We start from the raw sequence: 19193 nt of genomic DNA, 5'->3' as shown, positions 1-19193 counted from the left end.
ACTCTTTCCACAAGCCATCCAAAGGCTCCTGAACCACATGGCCAAATAACATCACACAACAACCCTACTTTTTTGGTACCAAAATCTGTGTATCAGTCCATGCTTACAGATTTAATTCAAGATACACAAATACAAATACATACACAAATACAAGATAGGTGTACAAAGGCTGCCCACAGAGTTAGGTGTGGAAGAGTACAAAAGGGCTGTCTTCACATTGGAGGATCTAATTGAAGGCCTGGAATTCACCGTAGTGTTTCATGTGAGTCAGTATCAGAAGGCTGAAGATTCTGTGCTGGAAGCCAGGAGACAATGTCCAAGGTGAAGGTGAAGACTGGAGCTCTTCCAAAGAAACAGAAATGACCTTCCTTCATTTCCCTTTTATTCCATTCAGGTGACAACCCTACCCAAGGTGGGTCTTAGGTCTTCAGGAAATCCCCTCAGCTACAACTAGAACTGTCCTGATCCAATTTAATTGGGTATTTCTTACTCAAATTGACACAGTTAACTACCACAAATACCTACTTCCATCCTCCATCCTACCTGTCCCCACCCCATAAAAGAAAAACAAAAAACATGTTTTCTTTTTTCTTTGGGTTTCTTCCTGCATAGCAGCATTAAGTCTGAAAGTGAAGTTCTAAGTTAAGGGCTGGGGATTTAGGTCAGTGGTTCCGCCACCTGCTGCGCAAGAACATTTCTTTTTCTTAATAATAACACTGGCTGAAATAAATTACTGATAAAAAAAAAAGAAGAGAAAGAATTATCTTAGACCAGTGGATCTCAAACTTCAGTCACAAGCACCTGAAGAATTTTTCTGACACAGACTGCTAGGCCCAACCCACGGATTCCACAGTGCTGTCTTTTTTTTTTTTTTCATTTTGGTACTGGGAATTAAACTTGGGACCTTGCACTTGCAAGGCAGACAGCAGAACTGCTGAGCTAAATCCCCGACCCTCAGAGTGCTGTCTTAAGAGAAGATAGCCAACAACTTTCCAGGGGGTCCTGATGCTGTTAGACTAGGCAAAACAGTTTGAGAATTGTCACTTTTAGTTAACCTCAACCAGAAGTCTGACTATTTCATTAATGAGTTAGTTAGGGCCTACTGCTTCCATAGCCAGTGACCTACACTTAGAAAGTATAGTACATACCTACATAGCAGGCTTGCTAAATAGTATTTTTTTTTAACTCTCTGCCTTTTCATATTACAGAGGTGTCTGTTAAGATCTTTGCTTTCACCTCCAAATTTTTCTTTAAAAATAGGTTTAAAACTCACTGATCTAAATAGTTATACTTGAATGGTACTGATTCTTCACCCTATTCTGCCAGTGATAACTTCATTTCTCTACTTCTCTCCATCTTTTCATCTTGAGCTCACTTAATTTTTTCCAGTATAATTTTATTTCCCAACATATGTTGCAAGTTGATATTGCTTTCTGTTTTTTGTCCTTCCATATAATTTCTCAAAGAATAGAAAATTGACATTTGGATTTTTTTTTCTCACAGGTAAACACAGTATTTATAGACTTGTCTCCTTGGTTTCTTCCTCTCTTGGAGCATTTGAATTGCCACTACCTATCAGATCCTTAGCATCTTCTGAAACAGGTTTAAAAGAGATGAAACGCTTTTTTTCAAACTTTTATAAGCCATTTTTCCTTGTTAAATATAGTAGTTTTTTAAAGGAGGAAAATTTGAAACATACCAATCAGTACTGTATTAGGTAGTTTTCCATTACTGGGACAAAATACTTTATACCTATAACTTAAAGAAGGAGAGATTTATTTTAGCTCACAGTTTTAGAAGTTTCAGTCCATGGTCGGATGGTTCCAAGGTAGAAAAATCTTGACAGAAGATCATGGTGGGGGGAAGGCTGTAGCTCATAGCATCCAGAAAGTAGAGCCCAGGAGGAAGCAGGGGGCAGGGACCAGATACAGTTCCCTAGGTCATGTTCCCATTACCCACCTAGACATATTCAGAGTATGCTTTAGTAATCTTTTAAGCGTCTATCAAGTTAATCAAGTAGACAATCAGTATTAACCATCATACTCTTGGAGGAGGATCACAAGCTTGAGGCCAATCTGGGCAACTTAGCAACTTGGCAAGACTCTCAAAAATGTTTTGGCAAAGGCTGGGGAAGTAGCTCAGTGTAGAGGCACTGGGTTCAGTCCTCAGTACTACAAAAAAAAAAGATCAACCATCACAAATACAGAATTCTATTATTTTAATAGAAACTTTAAATCTTTTCAACCGTGCTTAACACATATATCCCTCTGTGGATTAAATCACCCACAGATTGAATTCATATCTGCTCTACTAGTTAGCTTCTAGTAGAGGGAAAAAAAGTATTTACAATTTTAGGGTTTTTTTAATGGAATAGCTCCCATAAATTTGTGAACAGACTTACCAAACCAGTACCTTCTTTGTTTAAACCTGTGGTTAGTGTTGCTCTTCTTTTTCCTTTTCCAGGAGTTTGGTTTGTCATTCTCTTGTTAATCCAGAAAGTCTGGAACAGCTCTGTGCAAGTGTCTTTGTATCACCATTCTTCCTTGAGCAACTTTCATGATCAAATTAAAAGACAATTGATAACTTTTGCATTCTCACATTTTCTTTTTATGCATGCCAGTTGTGTTAATTTACAGCTTTGTTTCAGATTCTTATTAATATACTAAATTAAAAGCTATTCTTTGGGCTAGGGATTTAGCTCAGTGGCACAGTACCTTCTGGCAAGCAGGGAGTCCTGAGTTCGATCCCCAGCACCAAAAAAAACCTCTATTCTCTAGCTTACTGTAATTGTAGTATGTACAAATGCTATAGTTATCAATTTTTCTTTTTTGCAGTTTTATAGCTTTTTTGACAATCAAAAATCCATATTGGCTGCAGATTTTTAAAAAATATTATCAGGTACATAGATTACTCAAGTATAGATCTTGTTTGGTGAATCTTCATTCTCATGTTTTCTGGACATCCACACATGAAAAATATAACCTGGAACTTTCCCTTATTCCTTTGGCCCAGACAGCTTTGTGGGCATGGTATCAGGGTACATATCTGGAGTACCCATTTGCTTCATTATAAATCTCTCAATTGCTGAGTGCCTGAGGGATAGGTATATTTGTGAAGCCCATTTCACTATGCACTTTTGAATGTTGTAGTGCTGTATTCTTGGGTTAATATTTTGTTGATGGCAGAACAGCCACCTTTCTTTGTGGCAACTGCCATTCTCCCAGGCACAGATTGAAAAGGAAGAGTGTGAGGGGTTGTGAGAGAGGGAAAGCCATCTATATCTGAATGTATCACCCATATAAACTTTACACAGTTATTTATAGCCTTCTGTGAATGCCAGTGAGGCATGGATGATCACTGTCCAATTGCTCAGAATTTCTAGTTCATAAATTATGTGATATTTTGTTTTTATATGCCAGCCTCTCATCTTGTTACTCTGGCATTATATGGCTGTATTTGCCCTCATTATTTCTTTACATTCTCTGCTTTTACAGTATTTCCTTGGTTTTCTTGGTCAGTGAGTGACACTTCATTAAAGCATTTGAGTATAGGCAAAATAAGATAAATGGATAATTTTTTATTTATATCATTTACTGTATATAGTAGTAATACTTTCAAAAATTGATCTAGAATGTCTACTTTGATACCCTTTGATTTTCTGAATGCCTAACTTGGAGAAGAGGGAAAAAAATCTGGAATTTGGAGTAAGTCTCAAATTTTGCTGAATGTTTCACTAATAAAGTTAGCTCTTGAAAAATATATGAAGTAATACACTGTGTATTTTGCCATCTAGTCATTACTAGTATCCAGACACCAAGACCTGTGTTTAAAATTATCTAGCTTCATGAGAGCATGAAGCTAATTATAACAGCTGATCATTAAGATTTGTACTAATTACAGTTCGTATTGTTTCCATGGTACACTCAAAAGTTAAAATGCCTCTAGAAAGAAATTTAAGAACTAGGTTAGGATAGTGTAGTAGTTTAAAATCCAAACTTAGGCGTCAAGCCCAGACTTGAAAACTACCTCAGCAGCTGGGTAACCTTAGGCAAGTTTCTTAAACTTTGTTTGCTTATTTGAAAATGAGAACACTCTCTGTCTGCGAAAATAAAATAAGATTCTATGTGTAAAGTACCTATGCCAGTGATGGAGAACCTTTTGCAGTTTTCAAGGATAACAGCCTGCTGTTACACGTGCCATATGTTTGCCGCACTGACCTACACAGTGTATAGCATGTATCATAACTGTTAAAATGATTGTTAATTAAAATTTTGGTATAAAGTAGCAGTGTTACTTAGTGTATGTATATACTGTTTTTTGCTATGTGTATATTTAAACAGTAGTGCAAGTCCATCTGCTGTGTCACAATGTAGTTTTCCTTACTAAAGACTGCATAAGATTGATGATCTGACGGTGGAACTCTGAGTGGCAGAGAATGTACCAAAGGGAAGAGAAAGAAAAACATACTGAGAAAAGAAGAGTGAAAGAAGGAAAAAAATTGAAGAGTGTAAGAGAGAAGGAACTGAGACATGGAGAAAACAGCCCACTCCTCCCCTGACCCAAAAAGAAACAAAAAGGAGGCAGAAATCAGGAGTTAATAAAAGCATGAAGAGGACAATAAAGATAGTTTTGGGGACACTTCTTACCATAATTTTCTATGTATTTCTGTCTCTTTATAGATATTCCTTTATCATTTTTCATGTATGGACTGAGTCCTGATCATAACTGTATGATTCTAGATACCACTGAAGAGTGGTAAGTATTTCAAATAATGGATTTGCTTACTACTATTTATACTACTATGTTGGGGTTTTTTTTAACATACTTTGGGTCAGTGCTTCCTCCTGCTTCTGGCTGCTGTGTGCTGTAATTACAGGTGTACACCTTCACCCCTGGCTAAGAAAGTAAGTTATTTTGTAGCCAGATCTTTTTCATTTTTATACGTCTTAGTCAAAAGTGGTATTACCACATTTGGTTCACCTACATAGTAATCAGGTTATTTTTAAATATTTGATTGATTCTAAAAGTGAAATTCACTCTCAGATGATAGAAATTGAACCCACTATTGACATAAAAAAGTGCCACAGTCATGGAGGAAATAAATTTTCTCAGTCATTTGCAAGTTAAGGTATTTACTTATGAAGCTATCAAGCTATTAAGGCATCAAGTTGCACATAATGTGCATTTTCTTGGATATCCATGTATGTAGAACTATAGAGAAAATGGGAATAAATAGAGCCTGGAAGTAGGAGAAAGACCGGGATAGGTATAGGAGGAGCAAAACATTTTACAGTTTACAGTATAACTTTAACCCTCACTGAAACGCAGATGAGAGTAAGGCTTATGAGCAGATAGGCACTTAGTGAATGGCAGAGTTAGGACAAGAAACCTATGTCTGCTGACTTCACGTACAGAATCCTTTCCTACTGTATCATAGATCCGTGATGGTGAACCTTTTAGTTTCCAGTGATAACAAGCCACCAGCTGTGGCATGCGTGCCGTAGGTTTGCCACTGTCATATATCCTTGCAAAGTTTTTTTCAATATAATTTTATAAAGACAATTTGGAGGGGAAATGAAAAGTTGGATTTAATAATGAGAGCAAATTTTAGTGAGCCTAACCTTAGGTCCTTCTCACTGAGTGGGCCTGAGAATTTAGATTTTCCCTGTATTTTAGCTGGTCTCTATGACCAGTTCTAGACTTTTTTATATTGGGGGTAACCTGCTTTTTTGTTTTACTTAATATGGTCGTCAAATCTGAGAGAAGCTTTATTTAGTAGTACTCCCTTTGCTGCATTTACCCCAAGGTAATATAGAGTTCATATTAGTACAGTTTTACTATAAATTTCTAACAGTTTAAAGATATAATGGATTCTAATTTGGTACACCCTTTCTCAGGAAGTAGTTAATATGAATACTGATTTTTAAGAAGGATACAGTTTCTATTTGCCTAAATATTTTAAATATAAGTAAAACAAGTATCAGCAGAGGATGTTCTCTTGGGAGTTTTGTTGAATATTTTTTCCATTAAATTTATTGGTACATTTTAGAAATACAGTTGCATTCATCATTGGATTCTTGTACCTTTACATGATGTATCTTGGTTCTTATTTTTTCCGCATTCCCCTGCACTCCCTTCACCCCCTCCACCCTTTCCTATTTACAAAGACTTTGTTTCCATTTTTTTCCTTCTTAATTTCCCTTCTTTTCTTTCCCCTACTCCTCCCACTTCCCCTACTCCTTTAGACCTTTTCTTCCTATTTCACATTATCAATTATACATTTTGATCCTTATTTACACTTTGTTTTTCATACCAGAGAAACTATTCAGTATTTACACATGTGTGTCCTATTTCACTTAAGAGTATGGCCTCACAAGCACAAGGTCCCGAGTTTGATTCCTGGTACCAAAAAAAAAAGAGCATGGCCTCAATGTGCATCCATTTAGCTATAAATGTCTCTAGTTTCTCATTCTTTATGGCTAAGTAGTACTCCATTTTATAAAAAAAAACCACATCATCTTTGTCCAGTCTCCCGTTGATGGGCAATTGGGCTGTTTCCAAGTTTTAGCTCTTACAAACTGTGCCACTGTAAACATGGGTGAGCATATATCACTGTGGTATGATTCTTTTAATTCTTTTAGGAAGATACCCAGCAGAGGAATAGCTGGGGCAAATGGGACCTCTAATCCTAGTTTTTTGAGGTATCTTCATCTTGATTTCCGCAGTGGTTGCACCATTCTGCACTCCCACCAACAATGATGAAGGGTTCCTATCTCCCCACACCCCCGCCAGCATTTGTTATTGGTTGATTTCTTGATAGCAGCCATTCTTTCTGGGGTGAGGTGGAATCTCAGTGTTGTTTTCATCTGCATCTCTCGAATGACCAGTGATGTTGAACATTTTTTCGTATGTTTATTTGCTACTTTTACTTTGTCTGGGATATGTCTGTTCATTTCAGATGCCCATTTTTGAATTTGGTCTTTATATTTGGGGGATCTGATATTTTTTAGTTCTTTATATATTCTAGATAATAGACCTTTGTCTGAGTAACAGCTGGTAAAAATTTTTTCCTACATTGTAGGTCATCTCTTAGCTCTGTTGGTGGTTTCTCTTACAGTGCAGAAGCTTTTTAATAAGATGAGAACCCAGTTGATTCTTTTTGCTAGTTCCCGTGCTACTGAGGTTTTGTTCATAAAGTCTTTTCTTATGCCAGTGTCTCCGAGAGTTCTACCTAACTTATCTTCCGGGAAGTTTGGTGTTTCTGTTTTAATATTTAGAACTTTAATCCACTTCGATTTTAGTTTAGTAGATGTTGAAAGTTAGGGATCTAGTTTTAATCTTTGGCAAGTTGAAATCTAGTTTTTCCAACACCATTTATTAAAGAGGCTGTCTTTCCTCCAATGAGGATGGTTGGTTCCTTTGTCAAAGATGAGGTAGGTGAGTATTCTGGAGTTATTTCTGCATCTTCTAATCTATTCCACTGATCCTTGGGTCTGTTTCTTTGCCAGTACCATGCTGTTTTTTTATCACAGTGGCTTTGCATTATAGTTTCAAGTTGGGTATTGAAATACCCCCTGCCATGTCTCTGTTGCCTCTGCTTTTGCTATTCTAGGTCTCTTCTGGTTCCAAATGAATTTTTGGATTGTTTTCTCTAGTTCTGTGAAATATATTGTTGGAATTTCCATTGGCATTGCAGTAAATCCATATAGTATTTTTGGAAGTATGGCCATTTTCACTATATTGGTTCTTCCTACCCAAGAACAAGGGATGTCTTTCCATTTTCTTATATCCTTTTTGATATCTTTTTTCAGAGTGCTGTAGTTTTCTGTGTAGAGGTCCTTTGCTTCCTTTGTTAGATTGATTCCTAGATAATTCATTTTTTTGGATGCTATTGTAAAAGGAATTGTTTCCCTAATTTCTCTCTCAGTGAGTCTGTTATGTGTGTACAAGAAGGCTATTGATTTTTGAGTGCTGACCTTGTATCCAGCTACTCTACTGAATCTGTCAGTTAAGTCTAGAAGTCTTTTGGCGAAGTTTTTTGGGTCTTTTATGTAGAGTATCATATCATCAAATAATGACAGTTTAACTTCTTCCTTTCCTATCTTTATTCCTTTTATTTCTTTCTCTTTTCTAATTGCTGTGGCTGTTTCCAAAACTATATTGAACAGGAGTGATAATAATGGACATCCTTGTCTTGTTCCTGATTTTAGCCTGAAGGTTTTCAGTTTTTGACCATTTAGTATGATGTTGGCTGTTGGTTTTTCATAGATAGCCTTTATCAAGTTGAGATAAAGACCATCTATTCCAATTTTCTGCAGGGTTTTTATCATGAATGGGTGTTGAATTTTATCAAATGCTTTTTCTGCCTCTGTTAAGATGAAAATATGATTTTTGTCCTTGGCTCTGTTAATATAGTGTATTACATTTATTGATTTACATATGTTGAACCATCCTTGCATCCCTGGGATAAATCCGACATGGTCAGGGTGTATGATCTTCTTGATGACCCTATGTATTCTGTTTTCCAGTATCTTATTGAGGATTTTTGCATCTATGTTCAATAGGGAGATTGGCCTGTTTTTTGGTTGTGTCTTTCCCTGGTTTTAGAATCAGAGTAACACTTGCTTCCAGGAATGAATCTGGAAGTATTGCTTCCCTTTAAATTTCATTGAAGAGTTTAAAGAGTAGTGGCAATAGTTCTTCACTAAATGTCTTGTAGAATTCAGCAGTGAAGCCATCAGGACCTGGGTGTTTCCTTTGTTGGTAAATTTTTAATTGCATTTTCAGTTTCAATGATTGTAATTGGGGTGTTTAGAATTTTTATATCTTCTTTGTTCAACTTTGGTAATTCATAGGTATCTAGAAATATGTCCATTTCTTCTGTTTTCCATTTTATTAGAGTACAGGTTCTTGAAGTAGGTATTGATGATCTTGTGGATTTCTGCTGTGCCTTAACCTTTTTCTTTCCTAATTGCATGTATTTGAGCCTTTTCTTTCCTTTTTTTGTTAAGGTTGTTTAAGGGTTTATCGATTTTATTTATTCTTTTGAAAAACCAACTCTTAGATTCATTGGAGGTTTTTTGTATTGTTCTCTTAGTCTCCATTGCACTGATTTCTGCTCTGATCTTTATAATTTCCTCCCTTGTATGAGCTTTGGGTTTGTCTTGCTCTTCTTTTTCTAGGAGCTTATGGTTCAGCATTAGGTTATTTAAGCTCACTCTGTTTTCTTAGTATGGGCATTCACTGCTATGAATTTCCCTCATGGAAATGCTTTCATTGTGTCCCATAGATTCCTGTATGTTGTATTGGCATTATCATTTAATTGTAGAAACTATCTAATTTCTTCTGTGACCCATTGGTTGTTCAGGAGATTGTTATTCAATTTCCATGTGTTTGTGGAGTTCTTGCAGTTTCTTATGCTAATGATGTCCATTTTAATTGCAGTATGATCTGATAATATACAAGGGATAACTTCAATTCCTTTGCACTTAAACATGTTCTATGAGGTAGCACGTGTGATCTGTTTTGGAGAATGACCCCATGTGCAGCCTAAAAGAATGTATATTCTGATTTTGTGGGGTGGAGCACTCTGTAGATATCTATTAAGTCCATTTTTTCAAAAGCTTTGTTCAGTTCTAGTATTTTGTTGTTAATGTCTTATCTAGAAAATCTATCTGTGACACTGGGGTATTGAGGTTATAGTCAGCTGCTGTCTTTTTGATGTGTCCTGACAGGTGGAAGTCTCTGGGATCTTTTTTTCATAAGGGCACAGATCCCATTCATAAAGGTGCCATATGTAAGACCTAATTACCCCCTAAGGTCCCTACCTTCAAATAACTCTTGTTTTTCCCAATAGGTTTTTAGTTCTTACATTTAGGCCTTTGATCTATTTTCTGTTAATTTTACACATAGAGTAAGAGTCCGAAATCATTCTTTTCACATAGGTATCTAGCAGTATTTGTTGCAAAGACTGTCCTCCCAGTAAGTGGTCTTCGTACCCTTGTGAAACATTTTACCATATAGGTTAGAGTTTATTTTTGGTCCCTTTGTTCTAGTGCCTTGATCTAGATGTGTTTGTCTCTATACCAAGCTCCAAAGAATATGAGCCTATGGAAATGAATGAATGAATGAGTAAATAATATGTATATATCAATTATACAGAAGCTTATAATAGCAAAAGATGACAGGATAGAGAATCAGATTTTATAGGATTTAATGATTTTGGAATTACTGGACACATATTTTTTAAGAAATGAGAAGTGATTTAAAATATGGAGAGTAAGAAACTTTTTTTGTTGGTGGGGGGGTACCAGGGATCAAACTTGGGTCCTTGTGCTTGTGCAGCAGGCGGTGAAACCACTGAGCTAAATCCCCGGCCCCATAAGAAATATTTTTAAAGAGCCAAATATGGTTCTTATAAATGAATATACTAATAATTTAAATTAAAAACTCAGTGGAGTAGCAGAGCTTAGATATAGCTAAAGAAAGAATCAGTAGACCAGATATTAGATACAGTTTTTAGATACAATGGACATAAATGAAGGACTAAGAAAAGTGAAGAATAAAGGTAGAAGTTTAGATAATTAGAAGGGCTTTTTTTTTTAAAGAAAACAGAACGTTTGCCACAACAATGAAGATAAAATCACCCAAGAATTTCACGTAACTTTTGAATGATACCTACTGGGGATCCCTGCAGAGGATCCCGATTTGCTCAGTGATACAACACAAGGTGAGAAGAAAGACTTAGAGACAGAATCAAAGTGAAACTGTGAACTAGGATGGTTAGAGCTGAGCAAGTAAAGACCCTGAAACAGCCAGAAGGGCTGATATTTATTGGTTACACAATCATTCATTAAGTTGGGGTGAGGGGGCTATGTGTAGTTGCTAGAGATATGTTGCTGGCACAGAGAAGGCTTGTAAAAGAAGGGACAAAGTATTCTTGTGTTAGGAACAAAACAGACCAGATATAAGATGTGGTTAAAGATTAGTCTGTCTTTTCAGTCAAGAAGGTTTCAATTCTGGGATCAGAATTTGGGTAAGAAATCACTCTGACCTCATCTGTCACGTTATCTCATATCAGAGCCCCACAGCTTCATGGACCATTTCTCTGGTCTCTGCTGTGGCTGTTGGTGGGGGGTTAATGCTAACCTACATGCCATCTGCAGTATTCTCATGAGTCAAGTGGGCTTCAGCCAGACTCACTTTTTAAAACAAGCCAATTATGGGGTTAACTCTTTATAACCTGCACTTGCTTACAGACTGCTTTGGCTAAAATCACCAGGGCAGTTTGATATCCCACAGATATCAAACTGTTAGGTAGGTGTAAGAAGTCCATCATATACTTAGCCTACAACATCATAATGAAAATGCAGAAACAAGTGATAAAAAGATCTAAAAAGCTGTGAAAGAAAAATGTTATCCACAGATGAATGACAGTCAGATTGAGGTGATTTCTTTATGTATGTTGTGAGGAGAACAAGTAACTAACTACTGAACCTGGGGCTTCACACTGAGCTACAACCGCAGCCCATTTTTATTTTTTAATTTGAGACAGGATCTTGCTAAATAAATGAGTTCACCAAACTAAGCTGCTCAGAGTGCTGACATTATAGGCATATGCCATCATGCCCCACTGGAAGTGATTTCTTAAGAGGAATAGTGAGAAGCAATAGGTAATGCAATAATACCTTCAGAGTATCGACAGAATATAGCAGTTAATTGAGAATTTTATACCTAGGAAAATTTAACCTGACAAAGCATCCATTAAAAACTTAATCATATTAAATTGTATAAGATTTAAAACATTTCTGGGCTGGGGATTTAGCTAGTGGCATCACGCCTGCCTCGCAAGCGCGAGGTCCTAAGTTCGATCCCTGGTCAAAAAAAAAAAAAGATTTAAAACATTTCCTTTAAAATCAGAGGGAAAACTAAAATGCCTACCATTGTCATTCATAGTCAACACTAAACACAAGAAGTAAATGGAATAAGAGGCAGAAAATGCTAGGCCTGGTGGTGTACATCTAAGGCCCAATATGTATTTGGGAATCGGGCAGGAGAATCATTTGAGCCCAGTAATTCCAGACCAACTTGGCCAACTTAGTGAGAACCCCCCCCCATTTCAGAATAAAAGCTATCAGAAAAGAAAAAAGCAAAAGTCAGAAAAAACAAACCTGTATGTCATTATTATATAATCACCCTTCACTGTAGGACCCCCAGCAGACACCAGTGCTTCTTAATGCTCAAGTCCCTTACATTAAATGGCATACTATTTACATGTAATTTACACATATCCTCTCATATACTTTAAATCACGTTTGGATTTCTTATACCTAATGCAATGTAAATGCTATGTAAATAGTTATTATACTGTGCCATTTAAGGGTAACGGAAAAGTACATGATCGAGTACAGACATAACCATTGTAGGCTTAACTATATTTTTTATCTGTAGTTGGTTGAATGCACACATTTGAAACCCACTGATATGGATGGAAAACTGTTCTTTGCTTCGTTATTCAGTATATCCTTCAATATATGGTTGCTTATGAAGGCAAATCATTAAAATTAATAAGAGCTTAACAAAGTTCCTGGGTAGTCAGTATATAGAAATTGATTTCACTAAAAATCACCTTGTCAAATGCATTTGCTTTGGTGCTATATTTCCTGACTGAATTCCAGTACTTCAGTACTTCCTAGTTATGTGTCATTTACCTCATTATTTAACTTCCCTGCACTTCTTTTTTCTAATTTAAAATGAAGGTGTCTTATAAGGATATTATGAAGATTAAATGAGTCAGTATATATCTAAAGCACTTAGAAAAGTGGCTGATATCTAGTGTGCTATAGTGTTAGCCATTAGTGTAATTATTTAAAATATGCTAGTAGTTAGTAAAATGTAACTTTTAAAGATACTACATATAGTAATATAAAATTATATAGTCCCTTAAATATTGTAAAGGTATGTAAAATTCATGGAAGATATTATAAAAGCTTGTTTAAAGATATTATGACATGAATAAGACGAGAAATATACCATGTTAATAGATGGGAAGACTAATGTAACTCATTTCTCCCAAATGTAACTCAATTCGCCCAGAATCGACTACTAGGCAAAATTCAGTGACATTCCAATTGGAACCTAAGCAAGTTTTTTTAATTACACAAACCTAATTTAAAATGTGTGTGGCATGCCCTACCGAGGTTGCAAGTCACACGGAACACGCCAAAGCAGCCCACTGCAGACAGGCAGGTCGCCCAGGCAAGAATCCACTGGACACCCCCCACCCCGCTCCTCTGTACAGCCACCTGGTTCCACACTACAAAGACGCAGAGGACACTGGACCACCAGACCATGGTACTCAGTTCCGCCACTCTCGGCCCAGAGGTAGGGGCTTCTGAGCCGCCATCCCACTGCTCCTGGTCCAGAGGAAGGGGCTTCCCGGCCACCATCCCTCCCACTGCTCCGAGCCCAGAGGAAAGGGCTTTTAGGCCACCATTCCTACTGCTGCTCCCAGCGACTGTCTCACCTCTCCCATCTCAGAGGAAGTAATCTATGCAGGCGCCAACAGCCACCCCCCCCCCGCCAGGCAAAATGAGAAAACACGTGAATAAGTCTCAAAACCAGACTTCGAGCTCACCTACAGCAACCCCAAAGGGAAATGAGATGGAACACTCTGATAATCAACCACCTGGACCCACTGAACTGGCAACAAAAGGGGATCTGGAAAAAATGAAATTAGAAATAATTTCTCAGATAACAGCAGAGATTGTGCTGATAGTGCAAGACATGATTAATAAATCCAGAGAGGAGCTGAGGAACATGGTGGAATCCCAACATAGGAAACAAATGGAATCCATAAAATAGATGCAAATAGATTTCCAGGACATGAAAAACTCCATTGAAAGTCTACACAGCAGAATGAGCCAATGTGAGGACAGAATTTCAGATATAGAAAAGATAACAGTTAATGACCAGGAAAAGAAATATTGCTGCAAAATTATAAGGGAACATGAGAAATCAATCCAGCAGCTGCTAGATGATGCAAAGAAGAAAAACATAAGACAGATTGGGCTCAATGAAGAAACAGGAGAGAGTGCAGATGACATTAAAAAACTCTTCACAGAAATAATGGCAGAAAACGTCCCAAACAGGGGAAAAGAGCTTGACATACAGATAAGTGAGGCATATGAGACTCCAAATAGCCTTGATCAAAAAAAAATCTACACATAGGGATATAATTGTTAAGATTCCAGAAACTCAACAGCAGAACAAAGTTCTACAAGCAGTCAGAGAAAAGAAACAAATCACATACAAAGGTAAGCCCATCAGAATCACAGCAGACTTCTCAACACAAACCATCAAGGCAAGAAGAGCTTGGAGTGATGTATTCCAAGCCCTAAAAGAAAACAGCCTCCAACCCAGATTGATGTACCCTGCAAAACTGTCTTTCAAAATGGATGGAGAAATAAGATACTTTCATGACAAAGAGCACCTTAGGAACTTTGTGAATACCAAACCAGCACTCCAAAGAATTTTACACAATATCCTAGAAACAGACATTAAGGATCACAACCCCAGGAAGCAAAACAGAATGAACCCATCTGGCATGACAAGAAATTAAATGTAAAGGGGGAGAACCCAACAAAAAGAAAAAGTCATGACAATGACAAGTCAATACGTTTCAGTTATAACCATCAACATTAATGGTCTCAATTCACCAATCAAAAGAAATAGACTGGCAGAATGGGTCAAGAAACAAAATCCAACAAGATGCTGCATACAAGAAACACACTTCATTCAAAAGGAAACTCATAGACTGAAAGTTAAAGGGTGGAAAACAATACTGCATGCGACACAAACCCGAAGAAAAGCAGGAGTAGCCATCCTCTTTGCAGATCAAGTAGATTTCAAACCAACACTGATTAAGAGAGATGAAGAAGGACACTACATCCTTGTAAAGGGAAGAATCCAAGAGGAAGAGATGACAATCAGAAATATCTCTGCACCAAACACTAGTGCACCCAACTATTTAAAACAAATACTAACGGACATGAAAAGCCATATATGCACTAATACAATTGTAGTGGGGGACCTCAACACCCCACTGTCACAAATAGATAGATCAACTAGACTAAAAATAAGTAATGAAATACTAGAACTCAATCGAACTCCTGAACAAATGAACTTAACAGATGTTTACAGAGTCTTCCACCCCACAAAATCAGAATACACATTCTTCTCAGCTGCACATGGGTCATTCTCCAAAATAGACCACATACTCACACATAAAACATGTTTAAGGAAGTGCAAGGGAATTGAAGTTATCCCCAGTATATTATCAGACCATAGTGTGATGAAATTGGAGATCCATAGCAAAAGAAACTCAAAAAATTTCATAAACACGTGGAAATTGAACAACACACTTCTGAATAACCAATGGGTCACAGAGGAAATTAAGAAATCAGCCAGTTCCTTCAATTAAATGACAATGACAATACAACATATCAGAATCTATGGGACACAATGAAAGCAGTCTTACGAGGCAAATTCATAGCAGTGAATAGGCATATTAGGAAAACAGAACAAGCCCAATTAAACAACCTGATGCTGAACCTCAAGCTTCTAGAAAAAGAACAGGATAACCCCAGAGCTCATACAAGGGAGGAAATTATAAATATCAGAGGAGAAATCAATGCAATGGAGACTAAGAGAACGATACAAAAAAATCAATGAAGACAAGAGTTGGTTCTTCAAAAGAATCAAAAAACTTAACAAACCCTTAGCCAACCTTATCCGAAAAAGGAAAGAAAAGGCCCAAATCCATGCAATTAGGAATGAAAAGGGTGAAATTACAACAGACCCAGCAGAAATCCAGAGGATCATCAACACCTACTTCCAGAACCTATACGCCAATAAGATGGACAACACAGAAGAAATGGACAGATTCCTAGATACATATGAATTACCAAAGTTGAACAAAGACCTAGAAATTCTGAACAACCCAATATCAACCAATGAAATTGAAAATGTAATTAAAAACTTATCACCTAAGAAAAGCCCAGGCCCTGATGGCTTCACTGCTGAATTCTACAAGACATTTAGAGAGGAACTACTACCACGACTGTTTAAACTCTTCAATGAAATTGAAAGGGAAGCAATACTCCCACATTCATTCCTGGAAGCAAGCATCACCTTGATCCCCAAAGCAGAGAAAGACCCAACCGAAAAGGAGAACTATAGGCCAGTCTCACTAATGAACATAGATGCAAAAATCCTTAATAAGATACTGGCAAACAGAATACGGAAGATCATCAAGAAGATCATACACCCTGACCAAGTGGGATTCATCCCAGGGATGCAGGGATGGTTCAATATACGAAAATCAATTAATGTAATACACTATATCAATAGAGCCAAGGACAAAAGCCATATGATTATCTCCATAGACACAGAAAGAGCATTTGACAAAATCCAACATGCATTTATGGTAAAAACCCTACAAAAAATTGAAATAGATGGTCTCTACCTCAAACTGATAGAAGCCATCTATGAAAAACCAACAGCCAATATCATACTAAATGGTCAAAAACTGAAATCCTTCACACGAAAATCAGGAACAAGACAAGGATGTCCACTATCACCACTCTTGTTCAATATAGTTCTGAAAACATTAGCCATGGCAGTTAGACAAGAGAGAGAAATAAAAGGAATAAAGATAGGAAATGAAGAAGTCAAATTGTCATTCTTTGCAGATGACACGATACTGTATATAGAAGACCCCAAGAACTCCACCAAAAGTCTTCTAGACTTAATAACCAAATTCAGTCAAGTAGCTGGTTACAAGGTCAACGCACAAAAATCAATAGCTTTCCTCTACACCAATGACACACTCACTGAGAGAGAAATAGGGCAAATAATTCCTTTCACACTAGCATCCAAAAAACTGAAATACCTAGGAATCAACCTAACAAAAGAAATCATAGACCTCTTCTCTGAAAACTATGGCACTCTGAAAAGAGAGATTGAAGATGGTATCAGAAAATGGAAAGACATCCCCTGCTCCTGGGTAGGAAGGATCAATATAGTGAAAATGGCCATACTTCCAAAACTGCTATATAGATTCAATGCAATTCCAATTGAGATCCCAGCAGCATACTTCATGGACCTTGAGAAAACAATCCAAAAATTCATTTGGAGCAAGAAGAGACCCAAAATAGCAAAAGCAATTCTAGTTAACAGAGACATGGCAGGGGGTATCACAATCCCCAACCTGCAACTCTACTACAAAGCTACTGTGATAAAAAACAGCATGATACTGGCAAAGAAACAGACCTGAGGACCAGTGGAACGGATTAGAAGATGCAAAAACAATGCCAGACACACCCAGCCATCTCATCTTCAATAAAGGAGCAAAACACCCTCACTGGAGAAAAGATAGCCTCTTTAATAAATGGTGCTGGACAAATAGATAGATCAACTAGACTAAAAATAAGTAATGAAATGCTAGAACTCAATCGAACTCTTGAACACGTGAACTTAACACATTGTTTACAGAGTCTTCCACCCCACAAAATCAGAATACACGTTCTTCTCAGCTGCACATGGGTCATTCTCCAAAATAGACCGCATACTCACACATAGAACATGTTTAAGTAAGTGCAAAGGAATTGAAGTTATCCCCTCTATCTTATCAGACCATAGTGTGATGAAATTGGAGATCCATAGCAAAAGAAACTCAAAAAATTTCATAAACACATGGAAATTGAACAACACACTTCTGAATAACCAGTGGGTCACAGAGGAAATTAAAGAAACAGTTCCTTCAATTAAATGACAATGACAGTACAACATATCGGAATCTATGGGACACAATGAAAGCAGTCTTACGAGGGAAATTCATAGCAGTGAATACACATATTAGGAAAACAGAACGAGCCCAATTAAACAACCTGATGCTGAACCTCAAGCTTCTAGAAAAAGAAGAGCAGGACAACCCCAAAGCTCATAGAAGTGAGGAAATTATAAAGATTAGAGGAGAAATCAATGCAATGGAGACTAAGAGAATGATACAAAAAAATCAATGAAGCCAAGAGTTGGTTCTTTGAAAGAATCAACAAAATTGATAAACCTTTAGCCACCCTTGTCAGAAAAAGGAAAGAAAAGGTCCAAATCCATGCAATTAGGAATGAAAAGGGTGAAATGACAACAGACCCAGCAGAAATCCAGAGGATCATCAGTACCTACTTCCAGAACCTATATGCCAATAAGATGGAAAACACAGAAGAAATGGACAGATTCCTAGATACATATGAATTACCAAAGTTGAACGAAGAAGACCTAAAAATTCTGAACAACCCAGTATCAACCAATGAAATTGAAAACGTAATTAAAACTTATCACCTAAGAAAAGCCCAGTCCCTGATGGCTTCACTGCTGAATTCTACAAGACATTTAGAGAGGAACTGCTGCCGCTACTGTTTAAACTCTTCAATGAAATTGAAAGGGAAGCAATACTCCCAAATTCATTCCTGGAAGCAAGCATCACCTTGATCCCCAAAGCAGAGAAAGACCCAACCGAAAAGGAGAACTATAGGCCAATCTCACTAATGAACATAGATGCAAAAATCCTTAATAAGATACTGGCAAACAGAATACGGAAGATCATCAAGAAGATCATACACCCTGACCAAGTGGGATTCATCCCAGGGATGCAGGGATGGTTCAATATACGAAAATCAATTAATGTAATACACTATATCAATAGAGCCAAGGACAAAAACCATATGATTATCTCCATAGACTCAGAAAAAGCATTTGACAAAATCTAACATGCATTTATGGTAAAAACCCTACAAAAAATTGAAATAGATGGTCTCTACCTCAAACTGATAGAAGCCATCTATGAAAAACCAACAGCCAATATCATACTAAATGGTCAAAAACTGAAGTCCTTCACACGAAAATCAGGAACAAGACAAGGATGTCCACTATCACCACTCTTGTTCAATATAGTTCTGAAAACATTAGCCATGGCAGTTAGACAAGAGAGAGAAATAAAAGGAATAAAGATAGGAAATGAAGAAGTCAAATTGTCATTCTTTGCAGATGACACGATACTGTATATAGAAGACCCCAAGAACTCCACCAAAAGTCTTCTAGACTTAATAACCAAATTCAGTCAAGTAGCTGGTTAC

At 37.1% G+C, this 19193-nt stretch overlaps 1 protein-coding gene across 3 annotated transcripts in view; it reads left to right on the top strand.

Annotated features, from left to right (window-relative positions):
- The window catches only part of Tex15 (testis expressed 15, meiosis and synapsis associated), a 100438-nt gene that overhangs the window by 10512 nt on the left and 70733 nt on the right, over window positions 1-19193 (top strand). Inside the window, exons 2-3 of one of the 3 annotated variants that reach the window (XM_021236852.2) lie at window positions 4680-4755; window positions 10608-10729. The exons of 1 other annotated variant lie outside the window; for it this stretch is intronic. The gene's annotated coding sequence lies outside the window, so the exon portion shown is untranslated. The remainder of the gene's footprint in view (window positions 1-4679; window positions 4756-10607; window positions 10730-19193) is intronic. One more of the 3 variants, XM_021236851.2, reaches the window with a different exon arrangement.

Source organism: Heterocephalus glaber, unplaced genomic scaffold, assembly GCF_053883595.1.
Source record: "Heterocephalus glaber isolate CG9 unplaced genomic scaffold, H.glaber_assembly_v1.0 deba00001461, whole genome shotgun sequence".
Taxonomy (NCBI): domain Eukaryota; kingdom Metazoa; phylum Chordata; class Mammalia; order Rodentia; family Bathyergidae; genus Heterocephalus; species Heterocephalus glaber.
The sequence above is the reverse complement of the archived record's forward strand: the minus strand, read 5'-3'. Positions and strand labels throughout refer to the sequence as shown.